The 27704-nt window shown below is 40.0% G+C and overlaps 1 protein-coding gene across 3 annotated transcripts in view; it reads left to right on the forward strand.

Moving 5' to 3' along the window:
- Positions 1-27704, forward strand: part of KIF6 (kinesin family member 6) — a 386472-nt gene that overhangs the window by 250552 nt on the left and 108216 nt on the right. The gene's annotated exons all lie outside the window — the stretch shown is intronic.

A 27704-nucleotide genomic window follows, 5' to 3' on the forward strand; every position in this document is an offset into this window, starting at 1 on the left:
CCCTTATCTCTTTTTAAACAATCTTTTGCTATTATAGGTGATGCTGCAACAAATTACTTGCCCTTATATCATTTTGTATGTGCATGTATATCTACAAAATAAATTTCCACACATAGGCTCACTGCATCAAAATCTGCATGCATTTATAAGTTTTGCAGGGATTTCCAAATTGTCCTGTTTGGGGATTTTTCTGTACTAATTTACATACCCACCAACAATATCTGGGATTGCCTGATTCCCTGTAGCCTTGTCAACACAGGGGGTTCTCATTTTGGCAGTTTTTCTACTCTGTTAAGTGAAATCTTCATGCGGCTCTAATTTGCTTTTCTCTTATTATGAGTGAGGTTGAGCACCTTTTCATATGTTTATGGGCCCAGTATATTTTAAACTCTTTAACTTAGGGGACTGACTTCATCATTTCTGTATCCCTCCCAGAGCCTTCCCAAATGCCTCACTACAAAGTAGGTTTTCCATCAAGATTTGTAAATCCAGTAAATGTTTATATGAGTGAGTTGGTAAATGATTGAATAAATGCTCATGTTATTGAAGCTATAAATCTTAAATTATATGTGATCCTTCCCTCAAGAAGCATAAAAATATGATAAGCTGACAGTGCAGTTATAAAAGCAACATATAGATGTTCAAAGATTACATGCAGTATTCTGAGTGAATAAATTATTTGTGTTAGGCTGGAAAAGTGGAGAATCCCACATGAAATACCTTATTCATCCTCAGAAAGGTGAGGGATTGGAGAAAAAGAATCCCACACCTCTTTTCCATGGGTTCTTGTTTATTTAAAGAGTGGTTTGGAGCTGGTATGGTTCAGTGGTTTTCATAAAACTAACTAGTAGATCAGGAAGAGAGATAAAATAAGACCCTCACACTGGGTTCCTCAGGCTACTTCCAGCTTCATTTCTTCTTAGAGTCCACATAGAGCCCAGCTCCTTCTGACGGTGCCGACCATCATTAGCTGGAGTTAGAAGCTTAAGTTTCTTTGCTTCTCTGTTTTTTCTGTATGCTCTCACATCAAAATATCATAAGCCACAAGCAAAGCATACTTGATTGTCTGTTAGTTTTATGAACTTTGTGGGATTCCATTCTTCAGGAGCACATTTGCCCACTGCTTGTTTTAGACCATCTCCAGTCACAGGGAAACCACTGCTAGCTAGCTGGAGGGTGGGAGCGACTGTTAAGACCACAGCAGGGATCTCCATGGTGCCCTGGTACCTGAAGTGACTTTTTTTTTTAATTTAATTTAATTTTAAGTTCTGGGATACATGTGCAGGATGTGCAGGTTTGTTACATAAGTAAATGTGTGCCATGGTAGTTTGCTGCACCTGTCAACCCATCACCTAGGTATTAAGCCCCGCATGCATTAGCTATTTATACTGATGCTCTTCCTCCCCCTGCTCACAGGCCCCAGTATGTGTTGTTCCCCTCCCTGTGTCCATGTGTTCTTATTGTTCAGCTCCCACTTATAAGTGAGGACATGCAGTGTTTGGTTTTCTGTTCCTGTGTTAGTTTACTAAGGATAATGGCTTCCAGTTCCATCCATGTCCCTGCAAATGACATGATCTCATTCCTTTTTATGGCTGCATAGTATTCCATGGTGTGACTTTTCTAACAGTTGTGCTGAAGCTGAGCTGGGCCACAGAAGGAAAGCCTACCTCAAAAGAAGTGTAAAACTCTCCAGCTGCTCATGAAGGTACCCCTCCCTGCTTAGAGAATGAGAGCTACCTCCACAGTCATGGGAGGGCTCTTCAAGCTGAACTGAGCTCAGAATATAAAATCACATTAAGCCTGGGACTGAGTCAGGAGCGACAGCCCACACTTTTCTGCAGGTGTGCAGGAAAGGGGACAGGCAAAGAAGAATGAGAAGGTAGAATCTGAAATGTCAGGTTAGAATCCTGATTTTGGATCCTGTATGACTGAAGACAGTCCTAACAAATATTGTCAGGGACCTAGGAAAGTAATGTGAGTGGGGACTTTTCTTGCTATTTCAAATAGCCCTGTGGATGAAGATCAGCTGTTTGAAATAAGGACACTTGCAAACTTTCCATCACTGGTTCTTTTCTTTCCTCTTGTTATTTTTGGTGCCTGTATGTGTGCGTGTGTTTTAAAAGGGCAGGTCAACAAGAAACAACTTTGACATATGTTCAGCATTTAACAGTCAATTTAATACATCTGTGTTCATTGTGTCACTTCCTCCCCAGGACACCCATGTGACGCAGGGAGGGTAGTTATTTCCATCTCCACCCACCACCCATTTTGTGGACAGGGAGGAACCAGGCTTAGAAAGGTTGAGTGACTTGCCCAAGGTCACACAATTCATATAAAGGAGCCAAGACTTTGACTCAGGCCTTCCAAATTCCCAAATGAAGCTCCTTGCAGCACTTGTTTCTTAACTCATTTCAAAATTAGTTTAAGTAAAGGAATTCTAGCATTGAGAAGTGCAAGAGAAAGAACATTATGCTCACCTTCAGCAACAGAACCATCGTATAATTGTTTTTGTAATAATCAGAAGTCATAGCAATTGTCCTAAATCCATACAGGGATAAATGAGTAATGGATATGTCTGGACGACCATCCTGGTGATTATGCCCCAGGCAGTAGGCCCACTGCAAGGCAGTTCAACTGCAAATTAGAGTTGGAACCACTGTATAAGGCTTGCCACTTATCCAGAGACAAGCATGTTATGTCACAATTCACAAATCACAGCGTTACCACACACAGTTCTCACTGAGTATTTATGTAGCCTGCCACATACCCAGAGTTCCTCTGAAAGAAGTGGAGAAGAAGCTTCAGACCACAGCTCCTTCACAGGAGAAACTGTCAGTCTAGCCCATTTATTATTTTTTTTGTGATCACTTATTATCCCCATAGAAATATTTGAGTCTGGCATTCTGACGTGAAATACAAGTTTTATAAGATGTCCTTCATTCATGCAAGTAAAGAAGGAAGATTTATTGAACACTTACTATGTGCCAGTTACCTTAGTTACTGCACACCTGTGATTAAAGAGACCTCTTAACTAAGAAGAAAATTTGCTTTGAGAATAAATATGTTAACCCCCAAATAGGGGTTACCTATGACTGAAGACAATCCTAACAAATACTGTCAGGGACCTAGGAAAATAATGTGCGTGGGGACTCTACTTGCTGTTTCAAATAGCCCTGTGGATGAAGATTAGCTGTTTGATGAAGAGAGCCCAAATAGGTATCTTTTCCCTATTTAGCAGTTAGTCATATATCATGACTTACACAGAACCAAAGATTTTAAATGTTTCAAACTCTTAAAAATAACAGTCCCTTTAAACATCTCCTTGTCAGAGATCCTCTCCCCAGTTGTTACGTATTTTCAGATATTTTTTTTTCTACACAGTCACATGGAAATAACAGGAAGCCTCTGAGGAAGTACACATCTATTTCGGAGACTGGATTTTCCAGAGACCAAATAAAGAACAGAAGCAGGTGGTATTGTCATGGTCAGAATCAGGGTCCCAGATCAAAACTCAAATGAATTTTTACAAAGAAAATTATTCATTGAAAAAGATGTGTCCTGAGTTTTCTGCCATACTCATATTACCAACTTAATCAGTGAAGCTCCTCAAAAGAGGGGAAAATAAAGCTAGAAGTCAAGTTAGAGACAAATATACCTAGTGTTCTAAGCCTACTCTCTATTTCATTTTTGACCTGTATATCAAGTAGAATCATTTATCCTGTAGTGGTAGGAAATGAAGTTTTTCAGATAAATGAAAGTTGCAAAAACAAAAAACAACCCACTGCCCCCAAAACCCCAAAGCATATTGCTTTCTTTTTCATTCTAACCAAGTTTGAGAAATATTGTTCTAAAAATCTATTGCATACTGCTCTGTCAGGGTAAGCAGACAGAGCAGTATTAAATATTATACAACATTTAGTCTCTTTCTAATGACATTGGGCCCTGCTTCCTATATTTGATATCCTCAGGTTAGCAGCAGGGGATTTAGAGGACTCAAAGCCACTGGATAAACATGAAGTAAGTCTTCCTAGATCATCCATTAAACTGGAAAACCTGTAGGGAAAAAGTGTAAACCTCAGTGCTCTTAAAAGGTTTTGTCACACATGTTCAGAAAAGTTAGCAAAATCTTATTTTTTTTACCTAAATTGATTTTGTATTATCCTTTTTCTCTTTTGTTTTGCTTTTTTTGTGAATGCCTTGGATGTAGAATTCTTTTAAGCCCAGTAAGTGATTGAAAAATATGCAACTTTTTTTTTTTTTTTTTTTTGGCTGGGCGTGGTGGCTCACGCCTATAATCTCAGCACTTTGGGAGGCCCAGGCGGGCAGATCACCTGTGATCAGGAGTTCAAGACCAGCCTGACCAACATGGAGAAACCCTGTCTCTACTAAAAATACAAAATTACCTGGGCATGGTGGCGCATGCCTGTAATCCCAACTACTTGGGAGGCTGAGGCAGGAGAATCGCTTGAACCTGGGAGGCGGAGGTTGTGGAAAGTCTACATCCCGCCATTGCACTCCAGCCTGGGCAACAAGAGTGAAACTCCATCTCAAAAAAAAAAAAAAAGTGCAACACTTTTGTTATTGGAGAATCTGGTAACATTAACATTGTAGTTGCGTCAAAACAAAAGGAGTTGGTGATGTATCAGAGAAAGCGTGTAAATCCCACTGGCCTACTTGGCCAGGGCTCATCTGTGAAAGCACAAAACCTGGAGTATTTTATTTTTCTGCAAGGTCAAGAAAGCTCAGGCAGCTCCTTTAGAAAACAAAACAAAACAAAACAGAGTATTACATTAGAATATGTTTTTATATTTGTGGGAAGGGGGAGAGAGGAGGGGGTGGTGTTATTGTTGGTTTTGGTTTTGGTTTTGACTTTTCATTCTCCAAAAGCCCCACAAATCTGCTTGATTCCCTACTGCAGTTGGCACTGACCATAGATTTAGTTTACAGCATGTGGCTATGCTTAGTTCCCTGATAATACAAAAGGCAAAAGTCTCAACAATTTATCTTTTGGAGTCATTCGTTATTTGCCATTTTAAGGGTAACAATTTTTGAATTATTTTTTCACCCCAGGACACGGAAGTGTCTGGCTGGAGGAGAAGAAAAGAAAAAAAAAAAAAAGAGCTAGCATGTAAGGAGAAGAGGAGCCTGGCATGAAAACTGAAGAGGAACAGATTCAGAGAAGGGAATTGGGCTTGCTTGTTAGTATCAAAAAAAAAGATAAGGTGGTGGTAGGTGAGCTTGGAAGAACAGTTTCAGTGAGGTGCTGAGGATAGAAACCAGACTGTAGGGGATGAAAGGTGAAGAGTAGTTGAGGAAATGGAGCCAGGGGACACTGACAGCTCTTTGAGTTTGCTTGTGAAGGGAAAGATGCAAGTTATTAAAGGAGTGGAAGGGTGGCTCCTGGGAAGGATTTTAGGCTGCATCTTGCATGAGGACGTGGTGCTCTTCGACATATACTCTAAGTGCCATAGGTCCTTCAGGCTGCAGTTGGAATTCTTGGTGAATCAGCAACATCAATGGCTTCATTTAAAAATGGAAGAAGCAAGGGACATGTATTTACAATGTACTCTACTCCAGATGGTTTTCTGGATGTTTATTCATTCTTCAGAAGGTCATGCTGTATCATCTCTCTCTAGATGCTCAGCAAGCAGCTCTGTCAAGACCAAGGTACATATATAAAAAGAACCCCCTTTTCCTAGAGCTAAGGTAGTTCCACTGGGAAGAATACAAGAGCATGAGTTACCTAGACCTTTTCTACCTTGAGCCAGTCCTCAGATGTGCTGGCAGAGGATTTTAATACTCTCTTCCCAGCTCATGATGACATTGAGGATCAGGACACTGAGACCCTTTCGGTAGACAGCCTGCAGCCATCATGGGTACACATTTGCTGAAGATGTGTGGCCTCATGAATGGAGGACCTATAAAATGACCACAGTTAAATAAAATCCAAGATGTAGAGTGTCCAGTCCTGGCAGTGTGACCAGTGTCCTTGCCCAGAAAGAGTAGAGAAGATCCATGCAGGTAGCTGGCCCAGGGCACAGGAAATGCTCAATCTCGTGGCCAGACAAGAAGGCAGTGAGAAGGCTGGGTGTGGACCTGCAGGCAGAGGCACCATGGAAATAAAGGTCAAAGAGTCAGAGAGGAGGAAGCACAAGACACGCAGCAAATGCAGCCGTGCTGCATTCAGCAGAGTCTTCTTTGGGAAGCGGTGGGTCCATGTGCTAGAGAGCCTGCCTCAGGAAGGAACCATGGAGACTATAAAAGATACCAAGGAAAAAGAAGAACAGGAGAGAAGGAAATGAAAACCTAGCAGAGAGGTGTCACATTTCTTTTGGCATTTAAAACACTTCCAGATTGCATCCTTAAATTTTGCTGGACCAAGGATTACAAACTTCTGGCAAACTCAGGGCCTTAACTTTGGCATCCCAGGCCTTGTAATATCAAATCACAGCTCAATGTTAAGTTTTATTATTCAACATCAATGAAAAGGTCAGGGGGAAAAAGAGCTCTGTGGTGTTCCATTAAAGGAAAAACCTGATCATCTTAAAGCAATATGATCTTAAGGGAGCCCACGTTATAAAGGGCAGTGAGTAGAGGAATATGGACAGTGAGTGCTTGTTACTCCCTTGGAGCGCATTTGCATGCTGGGAAGGGTGTTAGCATCCACATTTTGCAAGAATATCAGAAGGCCGGTCCTGCTCAGGGGTCTTTTTCTGGCCTAACCGAGTTAACACTTCTCTCCAAGTCTTTGATTGATGGGGAATAGTGGAAACAGCTGTCAGTAGATGGTTACACATTTAGGTTAACATGACATGTGACTCCTCTTTCCTGCCCTAAAGTATGTTGTTTTGTAAACCTGATCCTGTGTCTATGCAACATTCTCCACATCACCTGGGGAGTATGAAAGGACCTCCCCCGCAATCATCCTCCTGGGTTTCACAGGCATCCTTCTTAGATCATCTTGAGGACAGTCAACTGGCAGATTTCATTTTGGAGTGCTCAGAGATAAGTTCATCAAGATATGCCACTGGATGTTCTGCTATAACCAGTCCAGAATGCTCCTACAGAGAAGTCTATGACTTCCTGTGTCACAGGCAGGAGCCACCAGGCAGGTGTTTGAGTTGCACTTAGTCACACTGCGTGGCTCAGCTACCCGTCAAGACTGAGCTGCTGTTACTGCATTGGTTTTTTCGCCATATACAATTGCTCCTAGACCTCTGAACTTTGAATTTTAAATCCCAAAGTTTCCTACTCTACCTCTTTACCTGCTCCTGACCGTGCCCTGATATCCCAACTCTCAACCCTTCCCTATTCTCTGCTCTGTAATCCACTTTGGCCCTCCCTCCCACAAGTCTGTGATAGAAGAACATACTTTGTATGATCTTGATCCTTTTGTATTTATGAAGGCTTGTTTTATGATCAAAGACATGATTTATCCTGGAGAATGTTTTCATGTGTGCTTGCAAAAAATCTGTATTCTGCTGTTGCTGGATACAGTGTTCTACACTGTCTGTTAGGTCTAGTTGGCATATGGTGTTGTTCAAGTCCCCTATTTCCTTATTGATCTTTTCCCTAGTTCTACCCATTGCTGAATGTGGAGTGTTGAAATCTCCAAATATTATTGTTGGATCATCTGTTTCTCTCTTTGATTATGTTAGTTTCCTTTATCTTTCTCGGAACTCTGCTGTTAGTTGTATGTAATTTCTGTGTATTTCTGACGGACTGATTGATCCTTTTATCATCATGAAATGTCCCTCTTGATCAGGAAATATAACTAATGGGTGCTAGGCTTAATACCTGGGTTATGAAGTAATTTGTACAAAGAACCCCCATGACACAAGTTTATCTCTATGACAAACCTGCACATGTATCCCTGAATTTAAAGTAAAAGTTTTAAAAGTTCCTCTCCATGTCTAGTAACATTTTTTTTGTTTTAAAGTCTACTTAGCCTAATAATATATCGTGTTTAGCCTTCTTATGGTTACTGTTTGCATGATGTATCTTTTACTTTTGACTAATTTGTATGTTTGAAGGTAAATTGGATCTTTTGTAGCATACCATCAAATCTTGTCTTTTTAAAAATCCCATGTGACAATCTCTGACTTTTTATTGGATTTTTAATCTATTTGCTTTAATGATAGTATTTATATAGTTGTATTCATTTCTGCCGTTTTACTTTTTTTCTACGTAGCATGTCCTTTTTGTCTGCCTCCTTTAATGCTTTATTTTGTATTAAGTGAATATTTTCTGGTGTACCATTTTAATTCCTCTAATGATTTTTTATTGTTTGTTTTGGAGTTATTTTCCTAGTGGTTGCTTAGGGCTTAAAATATACATCTCTGCTCTATCAGAAGCTACTTCATATTTATACTAATTAATTCCAGTGAGATAGGTTAATTCTATATATCTCTATTCATGCTTCCCTTTTTATGCTATTATTGTTGTATGTGTCTATGTAAGTATTCAAGTTATTGTCTGGTGTCATTTCATCACTCCAGGACAGCTTTGCTCCCATCCCCTCCTTTGTGCTGTTACTATCAACTACATTACACTTATATGTTACAGTTTCTACAATAAAAAATTATATACATATTGTTTGATATAGTTGCTTTTTAGACCAGTTTAAAAAAGAAATATGCAATTATACTGTCCTTTATAATAACCTATACAATTGCTTTTACTTTGTTTTTGTGATCTTTGTTTTTTCATGTGGAATTGAATTAACCTCTACAGTCACTTGCACTTAGACTGAAGAAATTCCTTTCATATTTCTTGTAAGGCAGCTCTGTTAGCAATGAATTCTCCAGATTTTTGTTTATCTAAGAATGTCTTTCTTTCACCTTAATTTTTGAAAAATAGTTTTACTGAATACAAGAGTCTTGGTTGACAGCTTTTTTTCATCAGTATTTCAGTGTGTCATTCCATTGGCTTCTGGCCTTCGTCATTTCTCATGAGAAGTCAGCTTTTAATCTTATTGCCCGTGACAAGTTAGTTTTCTCTTGCTGCTTTCAAGATTTTCTCTTTGTCTTTAGCTTTCAACATCTTAACTATGATGTAGTTAGGTCTGGATCTCTTTGTATTGATCCTACTTAGAATTTATTAAGCCTCTTGGATCTATAACCTAATACTTTTATAAAATTTGGGGTGTTTTTGCATTATTTCTTTAAACATTTTTTTCTGCTTTTTCTCTCTCTCTTTTCCCCTCTGTCTTGTACTCTCATTACTTGTATGCTGGTGTCCTCAGTGGTGCCCCACGTTTCACTGAGGCTCTATTCCTTTTGCTTGCTTTATTCTTTTTTTTTTCTTTGTTCTTGAGAGTATGTAATCTCTAATGATCTATCTTCAGGTTCACTAATTCTTTCTTCTGTCAGTTCAGATCTCCTCTTGAGCCCTATAGTGAATCTTTCATTTTGGTTATTGTACTTTTCAATTTCAAAATTTCCATTTGGTTTTTGAAAATAATTTATATCTCTTTATTGATCATCTCTATTTGATGAGGCATTGCATTATAGCATCCTTTGCTTCTTTATTTATTTATGTATGTATTTGTTTGTTTTTATTTTTAACAAGTCCTCAGAGCCAAACCTTTACTTCTTTAAGCATTGCTCCCTTTGGTTCTTTGAATATATGTATAATGACTGATTTGAAGTCTGTCTCCTAAGCTGACATATATGCCCTTTCATAGGCAGTTTCTATTGCCTGCTTTATTCTTGTGTATGGGTAGCATATTCTTTGCATTTATGTAATTCTTTATTGAAAATTGGATGTTTTAGATAATATAGCAACTCTAGATATTGATCCCTACCCACCTTTTCTGGAGTTTGTTGTTACTTGTTTGCCTAGTGACTTGGACGGACTATCTCAGTGAAGTCTAATTTCCCTTAGTGTGAGCCTGTGATTTTGCTCCTCAGAGGCCATGGCTTTGGGCCTGTGCACAGTCACCCTAGGATGGCAGTGGTTTAGCAGGGCTATCTCTCTGTTCTTGTTGTTGTTCTTGTTGTTGTTTTTCCTGATATCTCTGCTAAGCTGACTGCCTTTGTTGATATCATATGTAAATATTAGCCTTCACTAATTGACAGCTGATGGTTTTGTTGTTCAACAGTGTCTGGGCATAAATTTCCTCACAGTTTCATGCAGTTACATTCATCTCACTTGCAGGGGTAGTCTTTGAGGTCATTCTTTGAGTTGTGTTTCAAACCCAGGAAGGCTCTTATTAACTGTCTCTTCTCCCTGGTTCTCTCTGTTAAGCATCTAGCTGATCTTTGCTAAACTTAAACTGGTTTAGCTTGTTGCTCTTGTGGAGCTACTAGTGCGTGTCCTTTTCTTTGGCTACCACCAGAATCTCCACTGTTTTCAACAGCACCGTTAGGCTTGAACTTCCTCATAGTCTCTGTTCCAAATACCCTCAGTTACTTGGGGAAAACTATAAAACTCTTTGTTGTTATGCCTGCCTTGTCCTGTGGGACAAATCTCTGGGCCATTGCTCTGGAACTGGCAGTGGGGACAGTGGTCTGCTGCTCTGGAAGCAACACCCTGCTTTATGAGTGAGGTGCTGGGAAGGGGGAATTAGCCTTTTGCCTTCCCAGCTTACTTCTCCTGGCATGGAGCCATCACTTTATGAGCAGGCAAAGGCAATCAAGACCTGGTATTCTTGGCCTGCTTCACCTGGAACAGAACTTCTGCCTTACAAAGAGGGGCCTGGGTGGAGGAAGGAAGCCCCAGATCTCCCATTTGCTCTTGCCTAGCCTAGAGCTTATGCAATACTGAGATAGGGGTCATGAGAAATGTGGCTGGCCTGCTTTTCCCAGGAAGATAGCATAACCTTAGACTGGGAGCTAGGGGGAGTGGAAGCTTCATGTTCTAATTTACACTCACCCAGAGTACAGCTTCCATCATGCAGAGCTGGGGGGTGGGGAAGGAACAAGTCATGGCTCAAATGCCAATGGACTCTTACTGTTCTTACTGAGATTTAGTAGATTTCCTTGAATGAATATTTCTCCATTTGCTGTGTGCCTTTAGACAATTCTCAGAGATTTCAAATGGTTTTTGTTGTTGTTCTTTGTTTTAATAATTTTCACTGACTTGGATTGTTTCACTGGTGATGAGGTCCACTGAGCTACACCATCATTTTGGAAATAGCAACTCCTTTATCTCTGATTCTTGAAACTCAGAAACCATTGTTACATATTCCTCTGGAAAGTCCAAAAGAGTCCTGGCAGCTGGTGTTTGAAGGAAGGAAGAAGGAGAGAAGGAAGGAGGAAGCGGGGAGGAAAGTTGGCCTTGTTGTTACATAAAGCTTTATCAGAACAACTTTCTACACAGCCATATTTATGTATTCAGCAAACCTGATTGAACACTACACACATGAGACCCTGTGTTAACTCCTGGAGTGCAATGTCCTGATGTCCAGGAGCTCACAGAGATGTCTGTCAGAGAGATTGACAAAAGTTAAGAGCACTTGCCCTGTAATATGGAAGGGATGATGGGGGCAAGAGCCGAGTACTATGCCTGGAAAGAAGGGAGTGACATTCTGCCAGGAGGAATTAGAGTGGGCTTCAGGGGCAGCAATATTTTAGCTGCCTATTGAAATAAATTCATCAAACAGAGGTGAGAGAGAAGAGAATTTGAGGAATAGGGGATACTATGATCAAAAAGAACAGAGGCGTGCAAAATCATGGTATGTCTGAACTGTTTAGAGGATGCCAAGTAGTTGAGTGTAGTTAGAACACAATGTACCCTTTATGGTGGGGAGTGGCAGAAGAAAAGTCATAGGGTGGGGCCCAGTTGTTACATACACAAGATTTGGACATGATGCCATAAACACTGGGGAACCTCTGAAAGTATTTAAGCATCAGAGAGAAACTTCAGATTTATTTTGGAAGGATATTTCTGACATTCATAGGAAGACAGTTAGACTAAAGGCAGGGAGACAAATTAGGAAGGTGTTGCAGCAGTTTAGGCCTGAGATGATGAGAGTCTGAACCAAGACAGTGGTGCTGGAGTTAAAGAAGGATAGGAGAGGTCCAGATGAGAGGAAGTCAAAAGGTCTTTGTGACCAATTAAATGCCAGTGAAGAGGAGGGAGGAGTCCAGGATGATTCATAAGTTTTGCTTTTGGCAACTTTTCAATTACCTGCTATTGTCTCTTGATGATAATGTCATTCATTACTTTGATTTCTTGAGACCAGAGTCACATGTCAAAAAATCTTCATTTGCCAAAGATGCATCTTGCCATGCTCTATGAAGACATCTGCCCATTCTTCTTGCCCTCCTTTGATAACCTTATGGTCAGTGATGCTGCAACCAGAGACTGTCTCTTTCAAGGCATGTGCAGACATGGGGTATGATATCCCCGTCCACCTACTGAAGCAGCAGAGTTTGTCTTTGCCTTATTCTGGAAATGAGAAATGCACTGACATCTGGTGATGCCATAAATATTTGTAACAGTGGGCTACTAGGAAAGAACTCCATTGACCGATTGGAATTTACAGATACATCTTAGAGCTACTAAGTCCCGTTCAACTTTTTGCTCAAGTGTCTAACAAGCACAAAACCAGATTTCTTTTGTATAAGCTTTCTTTTGCCATAAACTGGGACAACCATGCTTTCAGTGACCCAATGTTTGTTGCACATTAATAAGAGTCAAATGATCATTTTTTAAAAAGCAGTTCTCGGTAGGCTTTTTTTCCATTGTAGGTATATCACTCTACTAAGTCAACAGGTTGTGCTGATCTCTCATAGTCAAGAGTCCAGTGGGCTCCTGCGGGGTCTTGTCAGCGTGAGTCCCGCTCCACTCAGCAGTGCTGATGAGCATTCCTACTGACCCCGCCTGGCCGCCACAGCCCACTAGCATCCAGCCTGTGGAGATGAGCTGCCAGGCGATGGCCCGGCTAGGTGAGGAGGAGGAGGCAAGTGGCTGTTTTGCATTCCAGATTCCACTTTTGAACAGATGCTCATAGTTTTTGATTATAAGAGAACGGCTGTGTGAGGTAAAGAACATTAGATCCAAAAGTAGGGACACTTCACTGGGACCCTTAGGTCAGCGCGCAGGTTTATGCTTAATGCGCTGGCTGAGCTAATGCACACATTGATCTAATTGAGATCACTTTTTCCAAGAGGAGGGTAAGCCTCCCTTATGCACATGGTTCCCTCATCCTCCAGATACTTAGCAGCCAAAATAAATATGTTTTCGTTTAGGCTGAAAATGCAGATGGTCTCCAAATGCCTGATAGACTATCTTGTTAATCAAAGCCGGGCCAACATAATCACCGTCCACTGCTCAGCTCTGAGCATGAGAATAGCCCTGCCTCATTCCTCCCTTTTGGTGCTGACCGCTTCATCAAGCACGACAACGGTCAGATGTGGCCGCCATCTGCAAGCTCTTTTGGTCCCACCAGCCTGGCCCCTGCCAGTCTATCAGACCATAACACACATGTAGTAAAAACATAAATACGATCAGCTACAAACTGTCAAAGTAATAAATACGTACACCCACTAAACAAGGATATTTGAAAATATAAAGAAAGAGACAATGGGAGATTATTGCGATGACACCCGAGGTAATTTTAAAGACAGCAGTGATTTGACAGAGATGTGGAAGGAGGAAAATGAATGATGACCCAAACGAGAGAGGAGGCAAGCCAACTTATTTGGTTAAAATGTGAAAGGCCAGCAGAAGATAGGGGCAGATCTAGAATGACAGCATCCAAAGGGTCCAAGATTTAGAATTTTTATTTAATACAAAAGACAACTGACAGTGACTATGGGAAATCAGAAGAGACGTGTTGATATGAAAAATGTTTAAATAAGTTAGAAAAATGATCATCTGATGGGACATCAATTATTTTTTAAGATGGTTTTGAGGAATTTTTAATTACTGAAGAAATGTTTTATGATGTGATGAGAAGTAAAAAAGATGAATACACTTTTATAATTTCAATGATGTTAAATAGATCTAAACATGCATAGAAAAATGTCTGAAAGAAAATACACTAAAATGTTATGGTTACCATCTCCTGGTAGTCTGATTAGAGATTATTCTCCTCTTTCGTTGAAATATTCAAATGTTCTACAAAGAGCACATTATTTTAAAATCTCAAAAAATAACATGTTATTTTAAGAATATTTTCAGAGAAATTTGATTGGATAGTAGGTTGGGATTGATGAGGCTGGAGGCAGATTGGACAATAGAGGCTTAAATAGTATTTAAACTGTTAGTTGGAGGCCTAGTCTCACACTGTGGAAGTAAGATAAAGGAGAGAAAACGGGGGAGCTTAGTTCAGAGGAATAACAGAAGGGACACCATGAGGTTGCATGTTACCCATTCAAAGAGATGAAAATAGAAGCCAAATGTCTTAGGAAGAATAAGGTATTACCATTAATTAAGTTGAAAGTAGAGAGGGTTGGGCAAAATTTAACTCAGTGTAGTTAAATTTCATCTTAGCTATTGTCTTAGCTGTTGATGGAACAAAGTTAGGCTGAAGACATTCTATTTGCTGTGTTAATACAGGAACTCTTAGTAGATTTTCTCACTGAGGGCTTTAGTTTGCTGAATTTTCTTTAATGTTGAATATTTGATCCATGCTAAAATGCTAAAAACCAGCCTTGATACCTCCAGCTCTGTATCTAATCATCAACTAAGGAAAATTTACTGAATATTTTCTCTGTCCAAGTTCCTAGCCCTTATAATCTAGTAGCAAATATATATGTATGAATATATATTTATGACATATATACAAACTACTATGGAAAAGACAAAATATGATAAGGTCTCTGAGACAAGGACAGATGCTTTGCTATGGGCCTCTCATTTCAGATATCTGGTCAGCTTTCCATTATCTGGCTCCACCCCATCTCTGTAGACTCATGTTTTATTATTCTTCAGTAAATACCTCTACCCTATTCAGGCTGGCTATTGACTCTCTTCCTAGCCCATCATGCTCATTGTATCCATTAGGATGCTTTCAGCCACAAGTGTTATCTGTCTATTAATGACTTAAGTTAGGACAGTCACTGTTTTCTTATAATAAAGTTCAAAAGGTAGGTGATCTCGTGTCGGTCAGGCAGCTCAGTGATTGTCATCAGGGTCTCAGTTTATTACTTCATCATTCTAGTGTACTAACTTTGCATCTTCATATGAGTTGCCTCATGGTGATAAGATGTCTCCTATAGCTCCAGACATTACATAATGTTCACATTTAAGGCAGGAAGGAGGAAGGAATGGCGCCAACAAGTTCTCCTCTTGAGTTTGTCTCTTTATCAGGAAAGCAAAAAGCCTTCCAAGAATATCCCTCCAAACATTCTCATGCATTTTCTTTGGCCGTAAAGTAAATGTATCACACAGCCATGCTAAGCTTCAAAGAAGCCTGGAAACATAGGTGTATGGCTTTTCCAGCTTCCAGAGCTGCACCATTTAATATGATAGCCTTGAGCTACATGTGACTATTGAATACTTGGAATGTGGCTAGTGCAATTGAAATTGTCTCTGAATTTCTAATTTTATTTCATTTTAATTAATTTGATCTAAGCATAAAATGGAAGCAGAAAAACGTCTCCATTACATACAACTTTTTTGTTTTGAAAGGACTACATGTCACTTTAGTAATTGCATAGTATAAAATATTAGTATTATAGTATATGTATAAACATGTACACACGCTTTTAGTATTACACATAAACACTTCATTGACTGATTTTGTCAATACAGATACAAATTTTAAAAGATAATAATTTTTTAGTATTCAGTTTGGCTATATTTTACACTTGTAAATTTATAAAACATAGATGTAGATCAAATTTTTCTACTGTAAATTCTGTGTCTGAATTAAGATGTACTGTAAGAATAAAATATGCAAACAAGTACAGATATTTAGCATAAAAACAAATGTAAAATATATCAATAATTTTATGAATATTGATTATATGTTGAAATTGTAATATTTTTGATGAGTTTAATGAAACATTATTAAAATTAAGTTCACCTTTTCTTACATTTTTAATGTAAAAATAAAAACTAAAGCTATTAATTTTTAGTAAAAACTACTAGAAAATCTAAAATTATATGTATGACTTACATCATAGTTTCATTGGCCACTGCTGGTGTAGAGTGAAAGGAAGGTAAAGGTGAAGAGAATTGACCATAATTTGTAGGTTAGTCAACCCATAGGTTGTATCGCCTGTGTTATCTGCTGATGAAGAACACTTCTCCTCTCATAGGTCTATAATAGTCATTTTAGACTATTATAGATGAATGCCAATAATATGATGAATGCTATAATTGTCATTATAGACCTATGATTTATTGTTAATTTTACTCTTATTGTTATTAAGTTGGACATTAAACAAGATCTAGCTGGGCTTAAAGCAAATCCTAACTTAAGGCTAACCTCTTCCAAAACTCTCTTTTGACCACTTAATGTAGTGTTTTCATTCATGCATGCCTACTTTCATAAAACATTTATTATATACTGAAATGAATGTGAAGGAATGCAAGAATGAAGTTAATAATTGTTCCAAGAGGAGTCATGAACGGTTTCTCAGAAGATAGTATTTGAACTGAAATTAGAAGAATGAGTTGAAGCCTGCCATGTTGGAAAGGGTATTCTAAGCCAAGGAAGCAGTATTGCAAATGTATGAAAAGACATACTGCATTTGGACACTGAAACTTTTGTGTACCTGGGGTAAAGACTGTATGGAATTGAGGCTAGACTTTGGACTTTCTATAAGAGTAAAGTTCAGAAGTAAGTATTTTGTCTCCCACATTCAAGTGGCAATTTAGCTGCATATAGAATTCTAGGTCGACACATGTTTTCTCTCAATATGGTAAAAGTACTATTATGTTCTTTTTATTTCCATAGTTGTTATTAGAAAGTATACTGTCAATGTAATTGTCATTCCTTAGTAGACAATATGTCTTTCCTCTGGCTGCTTTTAAGATCTTTTGTTTTTGGTGCTCTCAGTATCACTATTATATCTAGGGAATAAGTTTTGTTTATATTTTTCCTGATCAGGCTTTATTGTGCTCCTGGATATCGGATGTCACATATTTATTATTTCTGGAAAATGCAGAGCTATTATCTTTTCTAACATTACCTTTCCTCCATTCTATCTATTCACATCTTTGGAGCTTCCTATTACACATGTGCTGAATCGTATTACTCTTTCTCTTTCACATCTCAATCTCTCTTTCACCTTTTCCATTTCTTTAGATGACTGTACTGCACTTTGAGTGATTTTCTTAGATTAATATTTCCTGTTTTTTTCTCTTTGAGTCTTCGTATCAAAAAGTGTCTGAAGCTGAAAGTTTAGGTTTCCACTATTGCAACATAAGAGTTCTAATATATACTCACAATGCTACTTAGTCATCATGTTCCGTCAGAAATATCTACTGTATTTAACACTTCTTTTCTATTCCCACTGACCTCCTCATTGTTGGTTATATTACTTAGATGATGAGGCAGTGTAGTAGTCCATAAAGGAGGCTCAGAAGGGACAGTCACAGACACACAAGGGGAATATGGAGAGAACTATACTAAGAAGCCAGAGAAGAAAATTTTAATAATTAAGGAATATTTTTAAATACCTCAGAGAAGCCAAGAGGCATGAGAATTGCAAAATGTGCACTTGAATTGCCAGTTAGGAAGTGATTAATGACTATTATATTCTGCCCTTTTTTTCATGGTTTTTATTGACTCTTTATCAACTACAATGATTACCAGAAAGCAGAGAAGATAAATATTCAAGAAATATTGGGTGATCGATTAATGGATTTTATTCTGGGGTTTGGGGAACATATGAAAATAGCCATTTGGTAACCATTGTTTTTGTATGAAGGACAAGAAGTGATGGAGTCAAGAAATAAGAAAAACAGTATTAAATTGAAAGTAATTTAGAAAGGATGTAAGAGTTGGAAGTCAGACAATTTGTCCCAGAGCCAAATTCCTCATGCAGCTTATGGTATCTTCTTCAGTGACATAGATGAATGGGCAGCTAATGTAAAAGATTAATTGGAAATCTCAAACCATTCCAGAAAACACACACTCGGACAACATTGCCTTTCAGTCCACCCTGGACCCATTTCCCTTTATTGTGGTCCTGGGCAGTGTTAATATACCCTAGACATCAGAAAAGCAAATTTGTTTTTTGAGATCAGTTACTACTCTTGCAACTGACAAAGAGGTAATGATCATTTCAAATGTTTCCTCAACCAAAGACCATTAATGAAACAGGTGTCCTCAGGAAAATGCTCTGTAATAGAAGGCCTTGGGATTCTTCATACATTATAGAGCCATCTCTGGATCACATTTATTTAATTTGATTGCTTTGTCTATCAGTTCATCTGTCTAAGTAACTAGCTTTGGGCAACTTGGAGGCATCCATCATCATCATCACTGATTCTTTAACAAAGTTGTGGGTTAAGTCATCTAAAGAAAGGTATCTCTTCCTTGACCTCAATTCCAGTAGGTCCAAGGGAGTTGGAAATGGGAGGGGAGAATGTCCAGGAATCATAGCATTATAGGAATCTTATGCTATTGACTGCAAGGCTTGATTTTGTGCCTGTTCTGAAATGAATTTTCCTGACCATTTGCTTTCTGTGCCATTTTTACTGTTTATTTTGTTGCTTGGCTTACACTGGGCCTGAACTTGACTTTGATCCATAAGTCTGGAAATCATAGTTGCAGTTTGCTCTCCTTTTTCACATCCTGCTCTTTTAATAAAAATGTTCCCTTTTTTCTTGAACAGAATGGTTGATCACAGCATTTGGTAAGGGCAAAAGCTGATAATTTGCTTAAAATGAGTCACTTTTGTGCCAGACTGGGAGCCCCATGACTCATAATTACAAGTTCAAAGACTAACTGTTTGTAACAAGAGGAAGCCCAGCCAGAGGGGCTTTCAGCTTACCCACTCTTTGCATTCTTTATATCCAGAGAGCAAATTATTGCCCAAGGCAACCAAAAGCTCATTAGTGAACTCAGTGAAGTGAAAGGCGACTTCCTGGGCTTGGGCAGAGAGGACGGTCACTACCAAGCCATACCAGCTACAGTTAACTAGGTCCTGGAGCATCCGCCAGTGAACATTTTTCACCACAGATGAATACCAAGCTGAGTTTTTAAGCAAATCCAATTTAGATTCTTCTTCATCCTAGCAGCTTAACTTTTAGCACCCTTTCCTTCCTTTTCCTCTTCCTGTCATATAACAGATCGGGGCAATTGGGGATCCAAGCTCTTGGTATTGTTTTCCACAATCCAGTTCTGCTTCTGGATTAAAGACAAGACAGGATTTATAAACCAACAGCAGCAACAACAGTTGCCCAAAACAGCCCTATGAAGTAGACATTAGCCCTATTTCATGGATGAGGAAACTGAGGATGCTGCCTATCTGCAGGCTCATGAATTGCAGCCTCATCCATTTTCAAGGGCTGTCTTCGTAGTATCTGATTCACAAGCCACACTGAGCCGCTGTGTGATCATTCAAGACCTTTCGTCCTAGCTACCCATTTTCAGTAAGCTCTTCTGGACAGATTGGGTGCTTCCTTTCATTCAGTGTATATTATGACTACCTAATATGTGCCAGACACAGTAAGTATTCATGCCACACCTTCCAGAACCCTTTTTCAGTTAGGATTTTTATCATCTGGAATGCCGTGCATGCATTTCACAGCCTGACCATTCCCTTTTCACAGACATGTGTTTGCTCCCTAACCCAAGTTTTCTGGGAGGCAAGAACCTTAACATTCTATCCTCACAGCCATGCCCCTCCCTCGGCCTTACCACACACACACACACACACACACACGTATAGATGTACACATACAGGTGTAATTATTTCCACTGCAGGCAGGAAAACCAAGGAGCAGAGGACTTAAGTAATTTTCTCAAGGTTATGCCCTAGTAGAGTGCATTTTTATAACAGGTCTTTCCTCTAGAAGTGCTGTCAGGGAATAAACTGGCTTCCTAGAAAGCAAGAACTTCAGTTCCTCCATCTGAGAATCCAGCCTACAGGAATAATCCAGAATGCCTTTGTGCAAATACCCTTTTTCAGAGAGACCTTCCTCTAATCTTCCTCAGTAAAATAGCCTACCCCATCATTCATATCTTTCTATCCTCTTACTTTTCATCATCTCTTTTCATAGAACTAATTAATAGCATGTGCTTATTTGCTTCTCTTGTCTGTTGCCCTCAGTAGGACATAAGCTCTCCAAAAGAAATAAGCCTTTACTTACCACCATATTCCCAGCTCCAAGAATAGTAACTGACATATAGTGGCCACTGAGTAAATATTTGTTGAATTAATTAATTTATTAATGCACCAAAACACTCCGTGCAGCATTATTTGCATAGTGTATACATAAAACAATATAAAATCCAGCATTAGAGAATGGACTATAATGGTGAATGTTATCCAGCCATAAAAAGCAACATTCTCAAAGATTTCCACTACTTACAGAAAAAGGATTATGAGATAATGTTAAGTAAAATAAACAGGCTACAAAATTGTATATATAGTATCATCTTAACTATGTAGTAAAACAAAGCGTAGAAAAACTGGAAGGAAAGTGGAGAGATTGTGAGTGATTTTTCTTGCTTCTTTTATTAATTAATTTTTTGAAACAGGGTCTCACTTTGTCACCCAGGCTGCAGTGCAGTGGTGCGATCATGGCTCACTGCAGCCTTGACCTCCCAGGCTCAGGAGATCTTCCCACCTCAGCCCCCCGAGTAGCTGGGACCGCAGACATGTACCACAAGGCCTGGCTAATTTTTGTATTTTTGGTAGAGATGGGGTTTCACCATGTTGCCCGGGCTGGTCTCAAACTCCTGGACTCAAGCCATCTGCCCACCTCAGCCTCCCAAATTGCCAGTATTATATGTGTGAGCCACTGTGCCCAGCCTTTCTTGCTTCTTTACATCATTCTATGTTTCTCCAGTTTTCTTTGATGGGCAAGCTATATTTTGATAATTAGAAAAAGTAAAGTAATGCCTTTTGCATGTTCTTACCTCCTCAGACATAGATGAGGTTGACATCTTTAGGACTTGCCTTCCATATCAACTGTATCCCTCTCTGAGCTGCTATAGGATAATGCATCTATGAAAGCAAAACTCCTTTGAAACTTTTCTGGAGGACCTAACATAATCCATCAATAATGGTAAATTACTTCTGTCTGTTGAGGATGTACAGATGCCAGGTACAGATATTAGCTTGGATGACCCTATAGCATTCTGAAATGATGATAGATGTCTCCAAAGATTCTCATCTGTCACTTTCAGAAATGGAAGCTCTTGCCAGAAAAGGAAAGAGAGTGGCTCTCACTAGCCCCCTTGCCATTTATACGTGGCGTTTTGTTTGGCTCCCTTTAGAGAGAATTATTCATGGACTTAAAATGTAGAAAATAAAAATAAAAACAAAACTAACAAACCACAAACTCCAAAATTTGAAAACCTAGTGAGAAAGAGATAGCAGAATAGTGAGGTCATGAGGTTAGTCAGGGTACAGGTTAGCAAGGGCCTGTGGAAGTTGACATGAGCCAAGTCCTCCAGAACAGAAAGGTTTTTTTAAAAAATTCTAATTGCAGGTACAGAGAGGAAAGAGCCCAATTCCAGGGTTGGCACCTTCATAGGACAGCAGTTTGGGCTTGATGTGGGTAGGCAGGTGTGCCAATCTGGTACCTATCAGAGGACCTGTTTCCAATGGGACTGCGACTGCTCTCTCCCTTCCTTCCTCTCTTCCTTCCTTCCTGTACTGGAGGAGGAGCACTGAACAGGACAGGTTAGCCTCTGAGGAATTTTCATTCCATACAATACTGACATACGTGTGGTTTCAGAGGGTGATAAGTGCTAAAGAAGGATATGAAACAGAAAAAAAGGGTAGAAAATCATTGTGGTGGGTTAGGGACAAGGGAACTGAGAACTGAATGATGAGTTGATAATCATACAGATCCCAGTAAAGAACATTCCAGACAGGGAAATAAGCAGCAAGTATAAAGGCCCAAAGGTAGGAACACACTACTTCCATAGTTGAGCAGCTGAAAGGCGGCCAGGGAGCCAAGAAGGCATGAACAAAGAACACCTGGGTGTGGCATGAAGAGGAAGGGATGTAGCCAGGGACCAGATGACGTCAGGAGGTCCTGCTAGCCTGAGGAGGTTGGGGTATATTCAGGTTTGGCTTTGTCCATGGGAAGCCACAGGAGAGTTTAAAGCAGAGAGTGACATAATCATATTCTTAAAAGATCATTCGGATTGCTATATAGAGCATATATTGCAGGAGGGCAAGATGGAAGCTGGCAAGGCCATCAGGAGACAGTACAGGGAAGAAATGGCAACGACTTGGGTTAGGCTAAAAAAGAGACAAAGAGAAACAGAGAGGTGTAAGGCATTATTCTGAAAGGATTGTTGGCAGGAGTTGCCGCTAGAGCTGATGGCATGTGGGGGTTGAAGAATCATGGAAGAATCTTAGGATTTTTTGCTTGAGCAAATGGTGCCATTTACTGATATGGAAACAATTAGGGGAAACAGCTTGGGATAGAGCTTAGAATGGAGCATGAAATTAAGAGTTCTGTTTGGGGTGTGTTAAGTTTGATATGCCAATTAAACCTTCAAGTAAAGATTCCCAGTGGAGTGGACTGTCAGATGTCCCACTTTGGCACTCAAAGGGAAAGTCATTTTGGAGCTATTTGTGTATAATACATCATAAAGCCATGCACCTGAATGAAATCACCTGTTGAAAGAGAATAGTCTCCAGAGCTAAACAATATCTAAAGGTTGCAAAGAGAAGCCAGGGAGGTAGGAGAAAATCTTGGAGGGAGTATTGTCACAGAAAGCCAGGGAAGGAAGTGCTTCAGGCAGGAGGGAGCTGGTCAGCTGTTTCACCGACTGCGTATTGGCCAGGCTAGACTAGGTTATGCTCTGGTAATAAATGAACACAAAATATCAGTGTCACTTAATAAAATGTATTTTGGCCGGGCACGGTGGCTCATGCCTATAATCCTGGCACTTTGGGAGGACGAGGTGGGTAAATCTCCTGAGGTCAGGAGTTCAAGACCAGCCTGGCCAACATGGTGAAACGCCATCTCTACTAAAAATACAAAAATCAGCTGGGTGTGGTGGCAGGTGCCTGTGATCCCAGCTACTCAGGAGGCTGAGACAGGAGAATCACTTGAACCCAGGAGACGGAGGTTGCAGTGAGCCGAGATCATATCACTACACTCCAGCTTGGGAGACAAGAGTGAGACTTCGTCTCAAAAAAAAAAAAAAATTAATAAAATGTATTTTTTGTTCATATTGCATGAATAATGTGGGCCAGAAAGGTAGGTCCCCAGAGACCCAGGCTGATGGAGACTATGTCTGCGATGACTCCCATCACCAGAGTGAGGAAAGAGAGAGTATGAAGAATTGCATAGGGACTCTCCACTGCTTTAGCCAGGAAGAAACGTATCACTGCTGCTCACAGCCCGCTGGCTGGTGACAGTTACATGCAGTTCCCTAACCTTATTGCTGTACTGTTTACTGAGAGGCCAACTCAAATAAAAACAGAAAACTGACCACTGCAGAGATCACTGGGGATCTTGAAAGGACAATTTCAGTGGAGTAGAGGGGATGAAAGTCCACTGGACTATACCCAGGCGAGAATAGGAGGTGGGGAAATTGAGAGGTGAATGTAGACAACTCTGTTGAGGCATTTCCATAAAAAGGGACCAAAGAGATTGAAAGGTAACTGGAAGGTTAATGGGGTAAAGGAAGGATATTGTTAAGAGAGTATTTTTTTTTCCTCCCCTAAGTGTCTAAGTGTTCTTAAGTCCCCTATTCTGCCAGTCACACTATAAATATATTATCTTTTCTCCTCTTCCATCAATGAAATCAAGGCCAGTAAACACGAATGTTTTAACCTTCCATTTGGTACCTACAAATGCAAATATATCTACATTTAACTATAACCAATTCAGCATAAATTTTAAAATATGGTTTTGTGCTGCTGGAAATAATCCAGTGGGGAAAATTGTTCAGGCAGGAGAGAAGGGATCAAGAAAGAAGGCCAGGAGAGGAGTTTGGGAACCACAGCCCTGGTGAAGGGGATGGGCTTTGATAAGTTGGTGGATGATGTTCAGTTGTTACCAGAAGGAAAGCTTGGACTTCTGGTATACATGAGAGTCCACTGGAAGACATGGTGGTGGAAAGCCCCTGTCCTGTCACATTCATTTTCTCAATGAGATGACATTGTTACTGTGGAATGAGCCTGGCTGGTGTGGTTGGAAAGCAGAGAACACAGAAACAGTAGGGGCAGCCTGACCATTTCAGCCACTGTCTCTCCCTACTTTGCTAACCCATCATTTGTAACTACCTTAAAAATCCTCCTACTGTGTTAAAGTAATTCTTTCACTCTTAACAGATTGCTGCGGGTGGGTTTTTAGGTGACTCATTATTACTTATGATGGTAATTATAACATTTTTACACTTTCACTTTTTATAGTATATTCCACATTTACTCATTCATTCTGTCAGAGACTTTTAAATAAATGATTCATTTCTGCCATATTGTTTTCTTTATTTTTATTATAAAATCTATGCACAGAAAACTACATTGAAGACGTATATACACTTTAATAAATAACGTTTTTAAGAAAAACAATTCCGGCCAGGCACAGTGGCTCATGCCCGTAGTCCCAGCACTTTGGGAGGCTGAGGCAGGTGGATTATCTGAGGTCAGGAGTTTGAGACCAGTCTGGCCAATATGGTGAAACCCCGTCTCTACTAAAAATACAAAAATTAGCTGGGCATGGTGGCATCTGTAGTCCCAGCTACTCAGGAAGCTGAGGCAGGAGAATCGCTTGAACCCAGGAGGTAGAGGTTGCAGTGAGCTGAGATTGCACCATTGCACTCCAGCCTGGGCAACAAGAGTGAAGCTCCATCTTAAAAAAAGAAGAAGAAAAGAAAAGAAAAGAAAAACAATTTCACTCGAGATCTCTCCTTCTTGCTCATTTATTCAGCCAAGAAAGCTTGTTTGGAGCATCTACTTTATCCCAGGCAGTGAGCTTGGAGCTAAAGTCACATGCCTTTGGGGACTCATGGCCTGAGGGGTAGGGGAGGCAGAGAGGTGAGATATCATGGAAATATTACATCATTACAAAGGCACTGGATAGTTCCAAAATGGAGAGATGCACAAGGTACTGCCCACTCATAACCCCTCACAATACCATTAAGAGATAGCAGTTATTATGTGTTTCATTTTGTAGATGTGGAGCCTGAAACTTAAAGCAAAATAAATGGTAGATCCAGGGCACACAACTAGTAGTTGAAACCAGCACTCAACCCATGGCTTCTGCCTCCAAGTCCTATCTCCTTTCCCCCACCACTGAACAGGCATCACAGAGCAGCCTGCTGTTGCACTAAAGGAAATCTTCAATCATCTGAAGGAGGGAGGGAAAAGTTTTCCACTGACAAGCCTGTGGAAAACTTCACTGGGTCTCTGCCTGGGAATACTTTGGGCAAACAGGGAACTGGTTGAGAATGCGGTGTCTAGTCCTAGTGGCCACTTGAGCCTATATGCCCCTGGCAGCCAAAGGAAATCCCCGAGGTCCTGCCAGTCTCCATGCCAAGCCCTTCACCTGGCGGGATCCTCCCCATCCCTGTGGATTTGCCATTCTGTTTCCTGTGCAGGAATAACACCGACCCCCTTTCCTCTAGCTCCTGCTTCTCAGTGCTTCTAAAACCTGCCTCAGGAGGAACATTCCCTGAGAAATCCTTCTGCAATCTGATCACTCGCTCCTTTGCTCTCTCCTGGTCATCTATACCTTCTGAGCCACGTGACCTTTGATGCCTTGTCTATCTGCTTCGCCTGCTTTTTAACATAAACTTTGACCATCCCATGCCCTCAGTGCTGAGCTAAATTGTATGGTCAAAGACAATATTTCTTTTACTTATCTCCAACTAACCGTAGAAAAGAGTGTCAATAGCGTAGATACTCAGTACTTGTTAACAGATGGTCTGTTTCACCAGTTGACTCAGCCTGAATGAATAAACAAATGTTATATTTAAACAATAAAATGCTTTCCAGAGAAGAAGCTATTAGGATACAGAGAGGTCAGAGGGGAATGGATCACCTCCTGGACGCTTCTCGCCTCTTTTCACCACTGTTCACTGGGGGATGGGTGTTTCTTCTCCCCAAAGCCCACATTATTAGAACCTGGGCCCTGCCCCTTCATCTTCTCTGTAGTGCCCCCCACCACCCCTCAACTCCAGTCCAACCACCATTTCAAGTGTATATTTACTGTGGAGACTGTTCGGAGCACAATCACTGTACAGATTGGGGAAAGACAATTACTGTACTTAACTGAAACTAACAGAGTTCTGTAACCAAAAAGTCTTTAATGTCAGAATCAAGGATTCACTACAAGCCAGCCAGGTCTTCACTTTCCCATGCTCCATAACCCAACCCCTGGGATCTCAGGTGATGCAGCTCCTCCCAGGTGTCCGGTGCCTTCCCTAGTTCCCTGTTCACAGAGATCTCCAGCTCTTGTGAACTGCAAATTGATAGGGTTTGGTCCACATTCCAGCTCACAACCCTCCAAAAATTTCCTTTTTTTTTTTTTTTTTTACCATATCTGACCTTCTGGCCCTTAGGTCTGACATCAGTGGTTTGCTGGTATTTATAAGATCATTTCTAGTGGACAAATGATTTTCACTTAGCAACACAGCATGCAAAAGGAGCGTTTTGGAAAAAATTGAACTCATAGAAACAGAGAGTAGAATGGTAGTTGCCAGGGGCTGGAGTTGGGGGAAATGAAGAGATGTTGAACCCAATATCTGGGGCTCTAATGCACAGCATGGTGACTGTAGTTAATTACTGTATTGTATACATGATATTTGCTAAAAGAGATCTTAAGTGTTCTCACCACAAAACAAGCAAACAAAAAAACAGGTAACTATATAAGTTGATGGATGTATTAGCTAACTTGATTATGGTAATCATTCACAACATATACCTGTATCAAATCATCACATTGTAAACCTTAAATATATACAATTTTATTTCTCAATTATGCCTCAGTAAAGCTGGGGTGGCATGTGCAGAAATAAAGGTTCCATTTCCAAAAAAAGAAAAAAAGAAAGGGAGTTTCGGAGTCAGACAAACCTAGGATACAGTTATGGCTTTGCCACTTACTAACTATTGACTTAGAGTCACTTTTAACCTCTTTCAACCTCAATAACCTTGCCAAGTAGGCCCAATACTACCTAGTTGACTAGGTCATTGTAAGAATTAAATAAGACAACATATATAATGCCTCTAGTACATGCAAAGTTCTCAATAAGCATTAGCTTTCCACCACCACCAACAGAGTTGTGAAGATTAATTGAATTAATATTTGTAAAATATGGAACAGTGCCTGTCACATGGAAGGCACACAAAAAATAAATTTCCTCTTCCTTTTTTTCCCCAAAACGTGGACATAAGCATATCTAAACTCCATTTTGCCTCTACTTACTTACAAGCTAAGGAAACAGAATTTTACTTAAATCCATACATATTTCAGGGAAGGGGTATTTTTTGCTACTTAGCTAGAATGCAATTCTTTAATTCTGTTTATAAAATATGTAAAAATTGGCCAGGCCTGGTGGCTCACACCTATAATTCCAGCGCTTTCGGAGGTCGAGGTGGGCAGATCACTTGAGGCCAGGAGTTCAAGAACAGTCTGACCAACATGGCAAAACCCCATCA

The sequence above is a fragment of the Colobus angolensis genome, unplaced genomic scaffold (assembly GCF_000951035.1).
Source record: "Colobus angolensis palliatus isolate OR3802 unplaced genomic scaffold, Cang.pa_1.0 Scaffold105, whole genome shotgun sequence".
Lineage (NCBI taxonomy): Eukaryota > Metazoa > Chordata > Mammalia > Primates > Cercopithecidae > Colobus > Colobus angolensis.